The 19,516-nt window shown below is 32.8% G+C and overlaps 2 long non-coding RNA genes across 2 annotated transcripts; one reads left to right on the forward strand and one right to left on the reverse strand.

The window, feature by feature from the left end:
* Positions 1 to 6,280: 6,280 nt before the first annotated feature.
* LOC124436913 lies at positions 6,281 to 7,217 on the reverse strand. Its single transcript, XR_006945537.1, has 2 exons — positions 6,971 to 7,217; positions 6,281 to 6,738 (listed from the first exon to the last, which is right to left on the reverse strand). It is a non-coding gene; the product is annotated as an uncharacterized LOC124436913 (long non-coding RNA).
* Positions 7,218 to 15,935: 8,718 nt separating this feature from the next.
* LOC124437582 lies at positions 15,936 to 19,516 on the forward strand. Its single transcript, XR_006945765.1, has 3 exons — positions 15,936 to 16,006; positions 18,213 to 18,326; positions 19,448 to 19,516. It is a non-coding gene; the product is annotated as an uncharacterized LOC124437582 (long non-coding RNA).

Raw genomic sequence — 19,516 nt, forward strand, 5'->3', positions numbered from 1 at the left:
GATATTTGCTATCTCCGAGGGCCCTCTAGTATTTACATGAGTTTTTAAACATTTCAAAATTGAAAAATTCTCTGTAGAAATTTCTAATGTGAAATGTTTTTCAAGCAAGTCTAATTTCACATGCAAAATATTTTCTTTCATTTAAGAAAATGTCATTTTGAAAGGTTGATAGAGAAAATATGGATAACAGTTGTAAATGTAAGGAAAGAATTTACTGTTAGCCTTTGGACATTTGTTATGACTCACATTACAGAAAAAAATACGACAATAAGAACACAATTTAGGTATTCTGGAAAAATATGTCTTAATAGAAAACGCGATAAAATACCTTATGTTAAAAAAATATAAACGCGGGATAAAAGGTATACTAAAGACAAAACTGAATGGAAAGAATAAAATTATGGCTGCCACCACATGGGCAGTTGCAGTTCTAAGAAAAAAAAGTGCTGGAGTGGTAGAGTGGAAAGCCAAAAAGCTGAATGAATTGGGCAGAAAGACAAGGAAAATTATGACACTCTATGGTGCCTTACATCAATACAAGTATACTCTGTCCTACATCCAAGTGATGTGGACAGAGTATACTTGTATATTTAATTAGGCAAAAAGAAATGAGAGGACTTATTACCTGTAAAATGTGCATCAAATTTGAAAAAATACATTGCCTAATATGTTAAGAATTCAGAAAAGAAGTTAATAGTAGGAGAAATAAGGATACTGACGCATAGTGGGCTAAAGAAAAGAAAGTATTTAGAAAGCTTAAATAGGTGGAAAGAAAAAATAAGTATGAGCAATTTCTGCAAGAAATTTCAAAAACAAGTTAAAAAGATAATCATGGTAGTGGACTAGGAAAAATGATTTAAGAGTTGAAACAGAAGCGTTCAGTTTTGCAGCCCAAGAACAGGAAATAAGAATGAAAAAGGTTGGATGAATGGATTGAATAACTTGGAATTGCTTGTAAAACGGCATTATTACAGAGAACAGCCTTGTTAGGCACGGCAAGAATATTGAGAAAATGTTTAAAGTATGAAGAGAAAAAAAAAGCAGAGGACCTTTAGTCATTAGTTATTAGTCACTCGCTTCTTTGTTGTAACATCGGAATGAAATCTGCAGAGATGTAAATTAAAATAATACTATTATACTAATAATAATAATTAAAATAAGCCAAAAATTCACAATCAGTTTCTTTATCAAAAGAGGTAAATCTTCACCTTCTGCTTGAAAGCACTGATGATTATACCTATTGGTCTCACAGACAATTGCCCTAACAATTTTCATTGGAAACATCAGGTAAAAGAAATCCAGGCAGAAGTTTCTTCTGGAAGAATAGTTACAGGACTAACATTCTGCATAAAAGTACCACGTCGTATTTCTTCCTATAGTATTCGTCGTTCGACCATTTCATGCTTGAAAAGTCGTATGCCAGTATTTTGCCAGGCTGAGAAACACTTGCTCATCCTTATTAGTTTCAATTACATCGATATCATGAAAATTACCCATGATTAATTTCTACTTGTTCTTCTTTCACAGTAAAAGACGGACCTTCAACATCATGTTTAGAAAAGGCAGAAAGCTTGGAATCAATATCCGAGCACTCTGCATCATCAGGAATACCATAATTTTCGTCTATGATGTCTAAAACATCGTTCAATTTCATGCTGTTAGGTTTATGTCTCGCAGAAAAAAATTATAGGGCAAGATTAAAAAGTTCACAAAAAAAAATACACAAAACGAGCTTAGTAGACAAACTGGAATTTAAACTAGAGTTTTGCAGTATAAGGAGTGAAAGATAAGTCAAATATGTATCTTCAACCCGATCTGAATTTACATAAGAACGTCTATACGGAGCACACCACCAAACCTACATGTCGCTGCGTTGCACCGAGATGAACGTTGAGATGATAACTTCAACATATAATGCTATAGAAATAGTGAAGCAAACAAAGAAAAATTTTCTCTCTATGGTTTAATAGAGATCAGCTACCTCCTTCGTTGACCACCAAACAAAGGAGAAAACGCAATGATGGTCGTAAAGGCGAACATGTTAGTGAGGATATCAATGCTAAAAGCGTGAAATAGAAGAGTGAAAAGAAAAGAAAAAGAAGCAACGTACTAAAAGTCGATTAAAGTAAAAAAGCAGTGCCGAAATCAGAAATTTCGATCACCAATTGCAAATTAAAGCGAGTTAGATGATGGCAATGATTCTTTTTTGGCAAAATAACAAAAAATCAAAGCTTCAAAAAATTTACAAACGAAGACTGGATTAGGCGATGAATGCATTCTTTGAGTTCCGATATGAACTGTGTAACTTGTTAAAAAGTTATCACAAGACAACCAATACACAATTGATCAGTAACAGCTCTCCATCATTTTGCTACCTTGAAAGTACACTTTTAGTCTGTGAAAAGATAAACAAAACCGTTATCTCATTTTTTCATGACAAATTTCAAAATTCAAGAAGGCGTGATTTGTTATTACGGATGTAGAACTATGTGAAATTTTAGTAAACATATAAAATATCTTTCTTAACTATTTGTGCGGAAGGTCATTTGTGTAATGCTTATAGATAATTCAATTTCTGAGACTAAAAAACGACATTATATCGGAAATTTTTAAAAAAACCAAGAAAACTGAAGCAGAAAATAAAGTGACGTTGTTAAGGCTTCTTTCCCAATGAGGTGACGATGAAGTCATCATTTTCATTGTAATAGTTATTATTCACATGGATTTTGTACACTGTATACAAATATCTATGTCTTATGCCCCTTCTACCCAATGCACAAGAAATATAATTGATTTTAAGAGATATTATACTAATTTGATGACGACATTCGTCATGTTAAGTACGATTATTTACAAAAATTTGGTATGGCTTTATAAAGATTGGTTAAGCGCTTCCTTGGTGTGTTAGAGCATTTGCCCTGTCTAATGATCCTGATTATATTTTTGTTGTATCAAAGAAGCACATCGGCAGAAATCAACCTCCACATTGTGCTGTTTGCGTCGGGATCCTGCTTGTACATGTAATTATAGACTCTGGACTCTGGAGCAGCTGCTAACATCATGGACGAGGCTACATACATCACGTTCGAAGTAAACAACGCTGACATTCCCTAACTCCAATCTCTTTTCAAATAAATCTCAGTCTTGATATTAATTAACCTAGCATACATTGAAATACATAAAACAAGGTTATCCTTGTTGAAAACAACCACAATTCATTTTTATCTGAAACCATTAGTTTATCTAAGCTCCATAGAGAGGAGGAATTCAACAACTTGTTTGGTGGTGTTGGAAATATAAAAAACAGACAAGTCAAGTTTTACAATGATCTAGCTGTGACACCTAAGCACCCAAATCACCAAATTTTCCTTTTCGTATCAGAAATGACGCAGAAGCAGAACTTCAACGATTATAGGAAACCTTGATATAATCGAAAAAGTCAAAGGACCTGAAACATGGACTAGTCCAGTTGTCAATGTCCAAAAGAAAAATTTACTTATATGTGTGTAGATATGTGAGAAGCAAATAAAGAGGTAAAAAAGAGAAACAAATTTGATGCCTATTATTGATGAAACACTTACTTTCACGGAGCAACTGTGCTTAGTACCCTTGACCTAGCATCAGGCTACTATCCACTACACCTGGATGACGAAAGTTATCACATAAGTATGTTTACCACGCATGTTTGACTTTGATGCTCCAAACAACTAATGTTTGGTATCAATGCATCTAATCAAATTTTTAAAAAAGCACTTGCAGACTTGCCAGCTAATTTGCCTGGATGTAAGAACAAATTGAATTTTGTCACACATTCAGTGCACAAGGAGTACCAGCAGATAAAAATAAAATTGAGAAATTTAAGAATATACAAACTTCAAGAAGTAAAAACGAAGTGAAATCACTGCTCAGTATGTCGCAGTATGTAACTCATTTTATCCCAATCTACTGATCAATTACTATCCCTGTTTACGTATTCTAACACATCAGAATGTCAAAAGGAATTGGCAAGTAGAACAAGAAAACACCCTGAAAAAACTCCATGACGAATTGACAGGTGATCGTGTTCTATTTTGTTCTTAACAAAGCAAAGTTGCTGTTGATGCAAGTCAAACGGGTTGGGGTGAGTTAGTAACCCAAGAAGACAAAATTATTAGTTAGGACAGTCGTGCACTTTCTGATGTAGAATCTTGTTACTTACAGACAGACAGAAAGAGAAGTTGGCTCTTATTTGAGCTGTATGACATTACCACATTTATCTATACATGCTGCAAATTTCACTTTGATTACTGATCATAAACCTTTCCTTGGGATTTTTGAAAATGCAAAACGAAGAACAGCATGAATCAACAGATCGAAGTTACGTCTGATGCCCTATTAATGTGAGATATTACGGTTAAAATTTGCAATCATTGCATTTGCATTTTCAGACTGGCTTTCTGTTTCAGTTAGATATATTTCGTTAGAGTGTGCCATCTTGAGTAGAAACTACCAGAAAAAATAAGCCACACGTATGATTTGGAAGGTGATTTCTTTTTTCATATCTCAATGACTCACAATATGTAGAAGTTTTGGGGTTAAGAAAAGTGTTTGTTGGAAGTGAGGTTGGCGTTTTTGGCCTCCGTGCTACCTCATTATGTTTTGGTGATTTAAAAGACATAAAAGTGTTGTTGTCAGGGGTGAAACTAGAACGCTAAATGGTTTGTGGGAATATTCATATTCAGCTCTGCCCTGCTGATTTCTTTTGTTGGCGAATCTAATTCCAAAAGAAATCAGCATGGCAGAGCTGAATATATGAATATTTACTTCCCCACTAAATAAGCGTTCTAGTTTTTCCCATAGTTGTTATAGGTGGAAGAGGTAAAAGGTGGTGAAATGCTTGTTGGAAATTGTTGCTGCCTGTCTGCTGTTGTTGTCGAAGGGATGGTTTTCTTCGTTCCACCAAGTCTAAGACATTGCAGAATGACATACGACAATCTCACGAGTCACGATGTTTTGGGTAGACCACGGTTATTGTTCTGCAACTAGGAAGTCACACACACCTACTAGCTATTTTATTTCCTGCTAGAATGATTTATTGCAAGAAACCCTACCTTCCGTACATATGAGGTGCGCTATCTTATAGTGCTTTTTTATTTACTTGCTTCAAAATATGCGCTTTATTAACACGTTAGCCGAAAACAGAATTAAGATTGGTCATTTCTAACATACTTTATAGCTTTGTAAATTTGCGATTTTCGCTACATATTGTGCAAACTTTTTTTGTCGTGTGACGTCACAACGATCATCACTCCTAAACATGGCGTATAGAACTAATAGTGATAAACGCCTTCGTAGACGTAGAAGTTGTGGTGCTGGCCGTCCAAAGTTAGAAAGTCCTACCTATACACAATTTATTGAATGAATATCATTGTATTTTTTTCACTAAAAAAAAGAGATCCGAAAAGGCGGACAAAGTGGGAAAATTTTATTCGCAAACATCGACCAAATTTTCAAGCTCAGGCTACATCGCATCCTTGTTCAACCAGCTTTGACGATTCATGCTATAACATGAATCCTGCGTTGACTAAGTTGCTCAAAACTAAAGCAGCGTTGAAAGACAATATCGTTCCTACTATTGATGTGGCAGGCTTTGTTCTAACGGCTGAAGAGTTAACAATAGAGAGAAAATGAAGACAGGTATGTATTATTCGTCTCGCGTTATTTGACGAGCGCGCGCGCACATAGTGATTTCAGTATGATATTATTGTTGACTTTGTCTATTGATATTTCATTTTATTTAAGATTGTGCGTCGCCGGAAAAGACTGCCTTTTCGAAATTTCTTGTTTTCTTATTCAAAGACTGAACATGGAATAACAAGCGAGACTGCAAGTAATTTTTGCCGTGGATGTTCATCCGACATCGAAGCTTAATTTTCAAACGCTAGTAAGCATGTAGTAAGCACATGGAAAAGTCAACCTATGCTAGATAGTTTTCCAGTTGGCAATATCATGACAAGCTTTGGCATTTTGTTGTCTTCATTCATCAATAATCATGCTATGTTGATTTTTAGACACATGAATTTACACACTACTGTAACATGTCACAGCCTTCAAAGAGAGTTCTTATTTTCGTCTTTTTGAAACGTTGGGAAGTTTGCAAATTTGGTTCGATTGAGGAAATAAAGAACAAAGAAGATGAATCTCAAAATGGTCTGGAGATGGGTGGCTTCATTCAATGGATTACAATGCAAAATATGGTGCTAACACAATGTTCAAAGATCCATCATGAAAACTAGTCCACTTCGAATTCATTCAGTTATAGTACAATATTACTGCATACTTTCATGTCAATTCCATTTATCTAAGTTATTCTGTGCTTGACGTGACTGTGTTGTTTATTATGTCTGATATTGGAAAATTTGTTCCCTAATTACTGGTTTGGGCTAATTAATTTGGAAGCAGTAATGCTATGGAATATGAAGGTGGCAAAAGATCATTTAATTTCCAAGTTTGTGATCACTGATTCCAATATGTAATCCATACCATGGATAAAGTTGTCCATTCCTGTCCTTCAGAAATGGGCCAACATCCAAGACTGTTTGGAAAGTGATGGGTCCAAGATCATGTTCAGCGATACAATTGATGTGTTCAATGCTGCCATCAAAAGTCATCATTCTTATCACTGGTGTCATTTCTTTACAGCAACAATACTCCAATGCACCATTAAGTAACACAATTTGGCAACTTTGACAAGTGCACCTAAGAGTTTAATTAAAATATAAAAATGCTATGTGCTATTGTTTATGGATTACACACTCATGTTGTAAAAACAAGAAATTTATTAGACTACAAAAACTAATTGTTGCATTATAGGCAATAAGCACAGTTCCGTAAATTAGTTATTCGTGATTTGAATAATAATTGCATAAAGGTATTTTATTTTGACAGTGACATGTGTTACAAGGCCATGTACCCAATTATAAATACTTACCTCTAATTTAATGGCATTGTTTCGCCATTTTTTTCTTTTACGTCTGTTGCATTATTCCTTCCGCATCTGAATTTATTGCAACTGTATTTTCACCCAGGTCCGCAGCTTAATACGCTAAACTACGGCGACGATGCAAAGTTTTATAACCACGACGCTATCAGAAGCGTCCCTTGATGATGAACGATTATCCGACGTATTTCTGGTGCTAGCCGACTCTTTTAATGACATTGCTTCGACACTACTTTTCTCTTCAATGTAGAGTTAGTTTTGCTTAAAAATAATCGCTTTAAAAGCAGAAGAATGCAAGTAGAAAAGCGAGCGTGTTATGATAATAATATTAGCATATCGACCTTGATTGTCATTGATCATTGGGACGTCACGTGGCGGCAATGAAGTTCGCATGCGGCAACGAACTTTGGAGGCAAAATTAATCCACTTTTCGTGAACGTATGATAGTCATTTTAATATCAAATTGCTTCTAAAGGACTGAATACTTTATTAAGCAAATAAAAAATTCGTCGAAAAATTCGCTGCCGCAGTACTTCAATGAGCTCTATTTTCTGAGCAACGTAAGTCGTGCTTAAATTTTAATTAAAAAATAAGAAATTCAAAAAGTGCTTTGTTTTACGTCAACATGTACTGGCATGCAGTCCGATATTTAGATTGAATTTGATTACTCTTTGTAACCAGTAACAAATAAAGGAGCAAAAATTTGTCTGGTAGGCGTGCGATTTGTTAAATTTATTTAATGTGAAATGAATAGGAACGCAAAGAATTTCTTTGAGAGTGCTCTTTTTACGATACAAAGTTTGAGCTTGAATTGATTTTTACCTGAGCTTACTTGCTGAATCTGCTCGTTGAAACTTTTTACCTTTTAAACATATTCTCTTAAAGTAAACACTGTAATTTTGAAATGAAATTTGTTTATCTTCAAAGCTAGATCCCATTCTACCTCTCTGTAAGTCGTGATTTTTTTGTGTTTATGAGTGAATGAAGCTCAAACGAGTATGCAACTTAAACTATTTTCCAAATCTCACATTTTTGAATTTAAAAGCGAATAAAAACACTTGACAATTTCATTCTGAAAACCAATATGCCATTTTCCATAAAAGGAAGTTAGAAATTTGTTTGGTGTTCATTGACAATTCTGAACGGTTAAAGACGTAGCGATCGTCATTAAAACTTACATAGCGCCTTTGGGTGGATCACGGTTTTTTTTGCCAAAAATATCGTTTTATAGAGTGAGAGGTACGTTTGATCTAATGTTATTATATTTCACTATTATAGTCATTTAAGTCAAATAATTGACACTTAAGTGTCAAAATAAAGGCTTTAATTGTATTGTGTGAGTTATAACTTTAATATTTTCGTGTAATAAACATCTGTCAAATGTCCATATAAAACTTTGATTATCTTGACAGTCATGAACAAATGAAATGACATTATTTCTTATGATTTACTTTAAACTATGAACGAGTTTTACTTAATATGGTGTGATTGCACTGATCAATTGCATTCAGCGTGTGGTATTTGGCGTCAATAAATTTAAATGATGACGACGTCGCTATCTTAAATTGTCAAAAAGTGTCTTGCTTCACACTTATGCGCATATAGCCATACTAAGTCACGTTTTTATGAAAATAGTAGATATTATTGAAAATATTAAAGCAAAACCGTCGACCTTGCCGTCAGTGCTACGTTAGTTATTCTAGTAGTGTAAAATAGTTAAATTTGCATCTCAAGTGTTCTTGATCCTTCAAAAGGATTGAAGAGGCAGTGCACATTTAGTTCTTCCGCTTTCATAAAGAACTCTTTGTGCACAGTAATGGAGCAATATTGTGAGTAGCGGGTAGAATGTGCGGCCTAAAAACTCCATTTTCAGGGAAAAGTTTCAATGAAGTTGATGCTCAATTCACAATAAGTCTTTTTTTCTAGGCATATGCACACTTGAATGTTCTCCTCTTATAGAGAAAATAGGGCCATAAAACGCACGTTGTTTTATTACACTCTGTTGTCAACACTAAAATATGTCACAATAATTTCTTAGTAGCAACAAATTTAAAAAATTTTAATAAAAACGATGATATTCGCTTTTAAAAAATGTCGTTTTTATTAAATGTTTTTTACTAAAATTTGTTTAAGAATACTAGACGCGTAAACAGAATTATTAATGTGGAATAAAAAAAGCGTTCTCTGTTTTTAAAATATTATATTTTTTACCAGCTTTCGGCTGTCATCCTACAGCCTTCGACTGGTATTAAATAAAAATAGAGTTACAAAAATGTGATTTAATTTGACAAGGAGACATAGAAATGGAAGTATGGGCATTAAAGTCTTTAACTAGCACAACTGCATATATATAAAACTAAAAAGATGTTAGTTTGATTAATTTAGTTGACATTTCTTCTCTAAAAATCTATATATTGTTCTGGTAAATGTTTTGAGTTGTTGTCTGCAAATATTGTGCCAATAAGCAGTGCAGAAGCAGAGGATGGATTTTCATAAATGAACTTTATATGTTTGAAGTTACGCTATAGCATGTGTGTTTTTTAATTTATCCTTTTTGATCTTCATAAGCATCAACTGTACGCCAGGCGGCTGGGACAGCACAAGTCTGCTAGAAATAATTAAACTAGAAAATTGAAACAGATAAAAGAAGTTAAATTCACACCTTTACAACAAGTTTTTGTCAAGTAAAGTCGTGTTAATTTTTCTCGACACAAACGTTTAGAGCGTCTAATTGGATTAGTGGGTGGATTAATGTGATTTGCACGTGTAAATAAATATCCTCATTCTGATGAAGGCTCGAAGCAACGAGTCGAAAGCTCAATAAAAATCACTTAAAATCCGGAGAAACTTTAATCTTTTATATACATATATGCCTGGATTCCAAATTTTCAAACTTATATATTTAATAATATTTGTGCTGCATGTGCGTTTTCTAAAACTGTATTTTATTTTCATTTTCCGAGTTTAAGACGAATTTTGGACATAACTCTACTCAACTCACCCAAGATAAGAGATGATTCAAATAGTTTACGTTATAAGCCGACGTTTTATCGATTGATGATGAAAAATATGCTTTTTTAGAATGCAAATAGAATGCAAACAATCTAATAGTAGTAGAGTAATAGTATTTAATATACAACCATACATAATATTTTGATATTATCGTTACTGTTTGACAAGTAATAATCATTTTTAATTATAGGTTATGTCGCAGAATTTTGTCTAACGAGCTCTGTCAAGCATAGAGCAGTATGACTGAGTGTATATCTACTTCAAACATTTATCAAAGTAGTCGTCGTTATACAAAATTTAGATACTTCATGCTTCACCTGAACAAAGAGACTGAATCACTTGAGATCTTTAAGATAGTAGTTATATATTGACCAATGCTATTTCGCGCGTGTTAAACGATAAAATCGGTTCTAAATCGAAAATTCAAAAATGTACACGAGAAATTTGAAGAAAAGTGTTGCTTTATATGAGTCTTTGGTTTTTATATCTATTTATTCAAAAACGAAACTCTCCTAAGGATTCAAACAAAGTGCGATTTTCTTACTCGTTTTGCTTCCATTTATGCGTTTTGCGAGCTCTGATTGGCTACTTTTGAAAAACCTAAAGAAATCGCTGATTGGCTGAAAACGAAATCCCCCTGTTTGCTGTGCCTTGTTTAGTTTTACTCTTATTCACAGTTTTTGTCAGATATTATTCGTGCCTTTCTTTTACTGTGGTGCCTTTTCCCGTTCATTTTATCATGTATTTTGTTTGCCTGAAATCGTTTCTAAGTTAAGAGGTGTTTTTTCTAGACACTTATATCTTTTGTTAAAGCCGGATGAGTCTAAAAAATATATCTGTTAACTTTTTCAATAAGCACTACTGTTTCTAGCGTTGTTTTCAGTGATGTATCAAACAAAAATTTTCGGTAACGCTATTGTACACACGACCATGCCCTATGACGTCATGATTTTCAATACCAGCCGAATATATGCTGAGAAGGACATAACGACTTCGAAGAAGTTATAAATACGAACTTTTACAAACAAACAATATAAAGGTTTCTCAAAATTCAAAATAAAAATTAATAATTAATTTTGGATCTCACCTTAACCATCATTGTATTTGCTCAAATTTTACATCTATCTATTAAATTCACGCAAAGTAAATTTTAAGTAACTTTTAGTTTTTCACATAGGTAAGCGAATGAAATAACCTTAACTTAAAGCAGAAATGTCGGTATCAACACAACTGAGTATTAATAATACAGCAACAAAGTGTAATTAAAATTTAAAATAGCTCATTTTTTAAAATATTTCATGCAGTATGAATTATGAATATCCTATTATTAATTTTAGATATTTGTGGTGATAATATAAATATTGACAAACAAATTGTTTATCAGTTAAAAAAATGTTGACGACATGAGAGATATCAACAATTTGTTATATCCACACTTTATCACATGTTTTGTTGATTATTTTTACGACAGTCGCAAGGAAAATAAAGCTGTGTGAATGTGGCAATGATAGTGAAATTTACTCTCGTTAGTTTTTTGTTTATGGTCAGCAAAAATACAATTCGTCTGTTTTTCAAAAAGGCCAACCATTGGGTCCTTTGTAAAACAAGTGAGTCTCACACACTTCACACTCACACTGGCAGCACTTGCTGACTTTTAGGTATTCTAGTATAAATTCTATTAAGTGAGGAGATCTCGCTAATGGGCTATTTTGGTAATTGGGTCAGCTCAGCTTCCATATAAATAGACCCATATTCATATTAATCTGTCTGACTCGAAACTCCAAAGCATCACATGCTAACAGTTTGAAGTAGACTTTTTTACTTATTTTAAATAAATTATTTTTTAAAAACTTCCAAATCAATGGTTTTCCCTTTGTTTAAATTTGACATTTATTTTAGAAAATTTACTGAAAAGCTCTTCGTAAATAATAATATTGAGATAAGAGGGCTCCAGCCCTCTTAGCTAACTCTTTTCGCCGTCTTGACTTTTGATGTACTCAAAAACCACAACTTTATCACTTGTTACTTGTACTGACACATATTACCTCTCTAAATAAGGTTTTATTCTGGCTGTTATTTTTTAATGCTATCCATCAAAACTATGCACAATCAACTATTTAGGGGTTTTTAATATTTGCTATGAACCCGTGGGCAAAACAGTGCCATCTTTTAGCCCTAGCTATAATGCAAATTTTTCAGAAGCGTTATGATTCCTTTCTTTGGAGTAGTATTCGGATTCATTGATATTCCAGTGATTGAGCACGAAATGAATGGCCCTCCAAAAGTGCCAACTTCAATTTGTTCAGAAAATTGTTTAATAATCCTAATTTTATGTTATTTTATATCATTTATCTATCTTTGCTATGTTTTCAAATTAAGATTTCAAAAAAAACTAATTTTTATATGAATAAACACCATCAACTTAGGTGCTCCTTTGATCGTCCATAACACTGCATACGTACAAGAAATTAATCTAAATTTAAGGTGTTTTAATGGTTTATTCCTTTTTATAATGTCTCCGTCGTTTAAATTTACATTGGCACATTTCGGCTTGACCAACTGCTTCTTCTTTTATAAAGTTTACTTAATTAGACTTTTTCCTCTAAATATAGAACTCGTTTTAATCTTGCCCATGCAAATTCTGTTATTTTCAAATTGTTGACGCCTTGAAAAAAATAGTACAATATTTTCTGCTGTTTCAAAAAAATAACTACAATAGTTAGCAAGTATTCAAAAAAAGTGTAACACCTTGGATTTCACTGTATTGTATGGCAAAATATTATGTTTAATTTAGTTAAATGCTAATTCCACTAGGAAAAATGCGATGTTTGAACAGGTTCAAAACTGTGACTACTCGCACAGAACTACTTGACTTAGCATCATGCAAAAGAATTACACAAAAATTTAGATATTGATGTGGCTATTAAGTTTAAACATGTAGAAATATCATCTTTGTCAAAGTCTAAATTTTTGAAAATTAAAGTTTTATTCAAAATTTATAAAAATGAGCCAAATGCCTCTTCTTATTTCTACAACTGCTCTTACAGTGGGATGTAAATCGAAATGTTATACTCATTATAGTCATCTACAATGAATTATTCTTATTTCAGGAACCTGGAAGTGTCATGACTATCAAAAGTTTTATTTATGTATTTCTAATTGGCATGGCTGTTGTTGAAAGTGGTCTGGCTCAAAATGTGAGAATTAGAATGTGCTCAACTAATGGTATTGGTCCTATTTATACACTTATAATGCCTAATAACAAATTACTGCCTTCTTGTAATGGACGGAAAAAAATCACCTAATGAAATGACACGAACTAGATGTATTTATATTCTATTCCATAGACATAATAAACATAACGAGGGATCTTGATCCTACAGGCATATTTTACCGTCTTAAAAAAGTTTTCGAAACAATTGTTTCTTAGTGATTAAAACATGCATATAGCCATACGAATATATTATTTGCCATTCATTCATGGAGCTGACAATGCCATGGAATTACCACGAATCATGGTGTTTTTATATATATCAAATTAAGTTGAATACGTTGCACTTTTATTCGCACTTAACCACTGAAACGAAATGATAAGCTCATTGAAAATGAATTTATTGTATGGCTTAGTTTTTGCTTCATCGTGTAATATGTGTCAAACTTGTAAAATATTGTTTTTTGATTTAAAGTGCCTCCAAGCGAAAACGTTTATGGTATCATTGACTTTGTCCCTGGTGATATTGCCAGCATTGGCTCCAATGTGACAATCAATTGCACTGGCAGGGATGCTAAAATACCACGTTTTAGTCCACGACTAACCAGAATAGAGAGAATTGTTATGATTGACAATTCAATCCGTAAAGAAATACACAAATGTGAATTTAATGTGGGCAATGATCCAGAATGCCTGCATAATATAACAGTCAAGACGCTGGGAAAATTGTCCTTTAGCTGTAGGTTTTTAGCGGGTTTTACAAGATTCGGATGCTTTGCATCACAAAATTTGACTGTTACAAAATACGAAGGTAATTTTTTTACTTTACAGTGCTTAAGCTTAGCTAAAATGGATCAATTTAAAATAACAATCAATGGCAGATTAACGCTCTTAAGTCCAGAGCTGTATTTTCTAATTGGGTACTCTCCCAATGGAATAACCACCATCAAGTCACATTTTTTATTAGTTTGGTTTATTGTATCGTTCTTTGATGCACTATTTGATAAAAAATCTATGCAAGGAGCAGTGAATTACCTTATCATTGCTTGCCAAATTTTTAATATGTTTGTGAAATTTTGTTAGTGCAAAATGGACTAGATAAATTATGTTTTAGCTAGTCAAACACTCGTTCCAGCTGCAACGCGAATACTATATTTCAAAACTGACCAACAAAATTTTATGAAGATTTTACTATTTAAATCATATTTTTATTTAAAAAATTATTTAAAATGAGTGTGTACTTTCTGAAACAGTTTATGCATAGCTATCTCTGTTCATTCTCAAAATATTGAATGTCCAATTTATTTGAATTTTAACGTCATTTTGCATGATGAGTTGTTGCAAAGTTGCAACCATTTCTAGGCGACATTTGGTTAAAATGATTGAGGAATTCTTTCAACCATTAATTCTTTGCAAAGAAGGAAACTGTTTTCGGTTGATTTAACAAATCAGCAAATACAACTGCAATTTCAATTTGCACAATGCAATTTATTTTATTTTATTGCCATGTATTCATTTAACGTGAATGTGAGTTCAAGCTACCCGCATGTACGCTATTTCTTCTTAATTTCCATGTTTGGGTTCATGAAAGCAAAGTTATGCTCCTCTATAACGATATAGCATTCTTGCTCCGACAATGTTAGCCTACATCATGACCTGCGCTTAGCATGTTTATTATGCGTCACATTTTTTGCTTAAACTTTCATAGAATCTCCAAATACTATAACAAAACATTCTTCCCTGTTCCTAACCCCACCACTTTGTCAATGCGGGCATGTACAAAAAGCTTTGTTTTACTACTTTCTCTTTTTATAAGTTTATGCAGGCAAAGTTTTGCAGAAAAAACCCGGGGCTTGAGAGTGATATATTAGCTCTCATTTATTCGTTATAAACACTTCCAGTGAAAAGCCAAACTTTTGTTCATCACTCATGCTCTTTGCATCTACTTGAGTAAAAATTAGGAAACATGTTTTCAAATGGCCTCTTAAACTATGGGGACATTTTAAAGTTCCTTCATTTCTATAATTTCAATACGTAAGATTAAGTTCTGCCTCAATTTTTTTAAGAGATTTATTTTTGGCGGCTGTAGTAACTGTGTTCATCTCTTAATTTTCTTCATATGTTTTTTGTTCTTCAATATTATTTTTTCAGTGATTGATATGAGGTTGTTAATTTCGTATGAGGTTGATTTCGTAGTTTACTTTTTTGATTCCCCTTTAATTGATTTCCCTTGTTGACTTTATATCTCCGGATTACAAGTTTGTCCCCTAAAATATTATAGCATTCAAAAAACCGTTGTAATATATTTTTGTTAAAGCCTGCTCACAGCACACTATTAACCGAAGTTGTTCTCGACATAAAAAACTCAACACTTTTTAAATTAGATATTTTACGAGAAAAAGAGTATAGAAATCTAAGATTGCAGTCTCACTCCTAAAAACAAATGCATTGTTACTTTATTTCTTTGCCAGAAGATAATTACGACAAGTTTCTTAAGAATATACATATTTTGACATGCCCTGATGCCATCCTCGATATATATATAGAAAAGAATTTTATATGCATATATGTCTCAGAGACGTTTACCAATGCAATACAGTGGAAGATTATACAAAGATTATATACATTAAATTATTCTCATGAATTAATGATGGTTGTATTTACAAGTACATATTACTTTACTTTTCTAGTCTGTTCTGATTGTCGTAAAAATGCGTCATGCATGGCAAACAAGACTGGCTCATTTCAATGCATGTGCAATGAAGGATTTTATAGCAGTGGACAAAATTGCAGTTTTACGACAGGTATCGAGTTTGAATGGCGTTTAAATTAAAACAAAATATCATTTGATGTAGAGCCATAGAGACAGGGGTGTGTGGGCCTACGCTACTTCTTCACCCTAATCACTTGGATCAGTATGCAAATTTTGGCAAATGTATGGTATAAAATTGGTAATGGGAAACACTGAAAGTGTAGGCAAATGAAAATATAAATCAGTGAGTACTTTATATTTGCCAATAGGATTAAGAAATTGGATCGAGTGATAACGATAAAGATTACTGGCAAGTTCGACTTGTGTTAAATGGGAAATTAACTTTGTTTAAAATGGATACATGAACAGTTATTACAGTTTTATACTAGAGACTATTAATAAAAGCCTATGTCAGCGTCCCCCTTCAAAACAAACAACAGCTGTTCTTTTTAGTCGTGCGGGAAAATTAAAAGTGTTAGAAGGGGTTATTGCTAATCTTTCATATAAAGCCAAAGATTATTCGGCTTGCATGTTTGTTGTTAACGGTAAAAATGTTAACTGTCTGCTTTGCCGAAAAATTTCATATCGATTAGGATTAGTTAAAAGAATGAATGAATGAATGAATGAGTGAATGAATGAATGAATGAGTGAATGAATGAATGAATGAATGAATGAATGAATGAATGAATGAATGAATGAATGAATGAATGAATGAATGAATGAATGAATGAATGAATGAATGAATGAATGAATGAATGAATGAATGAATGAATGAATGAATGAATGAATGAATGAATGAATGAATGAATGAATGAATGAATGAATGAATGAATGAATGAATTAATGAATGAATGAATGAATGAAAATCTTTATTTTTACACGCTGACCAAGTCAACTGGGGTTGATTTCCACGAGAGGCGTGCTTTTGTTCAAAAGCGATGACAAAATTTACTAAGAAATAACATAACTATAAAAGAGAAAGATAAGTTTAAATATTTAAAGGGCTTAGTTTATTCAATAAGTTACATGTTAAACTGAATCATAAAATAAAAGCAGCAATTTTGTTTTGAAAACGTGACACGCCTTTGCTATTCCTGATTTCTGCTGGAATTGAATTCCAAACAGAAGCCCCATCATATGCAGCTACATAAATATGCATTTATTATTGTGTTTTGCTAAAATTCAAGACGTATAACCAATTTCTTTAAATGTGATGAAGTCATTAGTCATGTGAGGTACAAACATTTGCAAAAATGCTGTTTGACCTAAATCAATACTAACAACCTAAACGTTCGATTCTAGTGTCAAAAATTTTTGTTAATCTCTTACTTAGTTTGTTAGAGCACCTGTCCTGTCTAAGAAACTCTTTTGCCATGACTTGCACACGAAAATGATGAAGCTAAAAAGACGTTTTAGCACATAGTGTTAAAATGTCAAACTTGTTGTTTAAGCTAACAAAGTTTTGGGAAATTTTACTTATGCATACCTGAACGCTTAGCTTTGAGAAATGAATGCTTAAAATTCATTAAATTTAAATTTAATGAATTAAATTTAAATTTAATTTAAATTTAATTTAATTTGAATTAAATCTAATTTTTTTTTAATTTAATAAATTTTGATCTTTTTAAATTTTGCTTATGCGTACCTGAACGCTTAGCTTTCAAATTGCAAAATATTTTGAAATTTTCGTGTTAAAATGCTATCCTGTGATAATCTCATCAATTATGCGTAAATTTTGGTTTAGTAATGGAATTTGAAAATGAAAAAACGCAAAATAATCGGCAATTGAGATGTCTAGCAGCCATGCAGGGTTTGGCCAAATTTCCTGGAAGTTTGTAAGCTTAAAATCCATAAGCCAAATTTAAACCCTTTGTGTTCTAATTGCTTTTTAGCTTTGACATTTATGTGAGCAAGCTATTTCAAAAGTGCTTTTTGGTAACATAACTCTCACTCTGAAAATGGTTACTATTTACATCAATTTTACAGCCAGATGATTCATTTGAAATCCAATTGTCTATTCAATCAAAGGTTATGGCAGATCTTGCACTCAGATAACTTTAGTGACGTTTTCCTATCTGTTCAGCTTTTTTTTATACACCTTGTGAGGCAAGTCGTTGGAAGTGAAACTACACCTACTTCCCCATAGGTTTTGCCAAATTTTGGGCACTGATCACTTTGTTGTCGTTTTCACGATTGTTCAGTTTTTTGTTTATGCCCCTCCCCCGTGTAAACAAATAAATGCTACTTTAATTTTTTAGCTTGTGTTGAGTGTCATAAAAATGCATCATGCATAGCAAACAAGACTGGTGCCTTTCAATGCAAGTGCAACGAAGGCTTCTCCGGCAATGGAAAAAATTGTACATATGACACAGGTATCTTATAAATAGATGAACGCTCTGAGCTCATATAGCTAAAGTTACAATTGTGTGTGTATGTGAGACTAAAAATACTTCAGCGATGTCGATGAAGTCCACGTCGATAAAAAATACCTCAGGATACCGCAAGGATTGTTATGAGAGTTGTGTCTCGTTTTAAGCAGCACACAATTTATAACAAACAAATTTTTTTAATTCAAGTTTTTAGAAACGTGTAGCAGCAAAAACCGTACTTATTCAATTACGTTAATATATACCCCCATTAGCACGAGACATTAATGCTAAGTGGAAACTTATAAATTTATTCTTATGATTTGCCTTTAAATGATCATCATTAAAAGAGTTAAGCAGTTTTTGTCAGGAGTATAAATGCTGTGTTTTTAAAACGTCAAAAAAACTGAATGATGATCGTTTTACGACTGGAACAAGTGGGAGGGATGTTTTTTTATTGGTACAAGAGGAATAGATCGTTTCTATTTTGGTTAACCTACATTGAGTCAAGAAAATGATCCACAAAAGTTCACCCCTTTTATATTAAAAACGTAAAAGGCATTAAGTTTACACAAAGCTTGCAATCACTGATGAGCAATAGAAACATCTACTCACCATTTATTCTTAAATAATTAATATGTAAATGCGAGATCTTTTATCCAATCGTTGTTACTTATTTTTCTAAAATTTAAAATTAACTATGAATGTCAGTGTCAGCTACTGTTTACAAGAAACTGTACAACCAACACATTCTATACATACAAAGTTCTATAGAAGGGCGCAAATTGGTCTATAGTCATTATAGCACATTAGCTTTTACGTAATTCGCTTGAAAAGTTGAGTCATTCTTCTCTCTATATATTTCTCGAGAATGGGGTGCGAAAGAGCGCACGACACAGAGGCACTCCGGAAATTCCGCGTGCTCTAATATAGGCAAGTCCGCCTCTTAAAGACGTTAAATAATTCACAATAACTGCATCGAATTTGTTTTACACTTGGACTTGACTGAATAAAAAACATCAATTAGTGGTGTTTATCGTAAAATGGTTGGCCAATGCTGGTTCTCCGTTGTAACTTTTGTCCTCTTTAAAGCGAGATATGTGAACATGCGTTTTGTTTTTGTTTAGATTTAATCCAATCTGAAGTAAATTGCTCTAATATCACGACGGGAAAGTCATTATGCCATGCAAATGCTA

This window comes from Xenia sp. Carnegie-2017, unplaced genomic scaffold (assembly GCF_021976095.1).
Source record: "Xenia sp. Carnegie-2017 unplaced genomic scaffold, XeniaSp_v1 HiC_scaffold_16, whole genome shotgun sequence".
In the NCBI taxonomy this organism is placed as follows: domain Eukaryota; kingdom Metazoa; phylum Cnidaria; class Anthozoa; order Malacalcyonacea; family Xeniidae; genus Xenia; species Xenia sp. Carnegie-2017.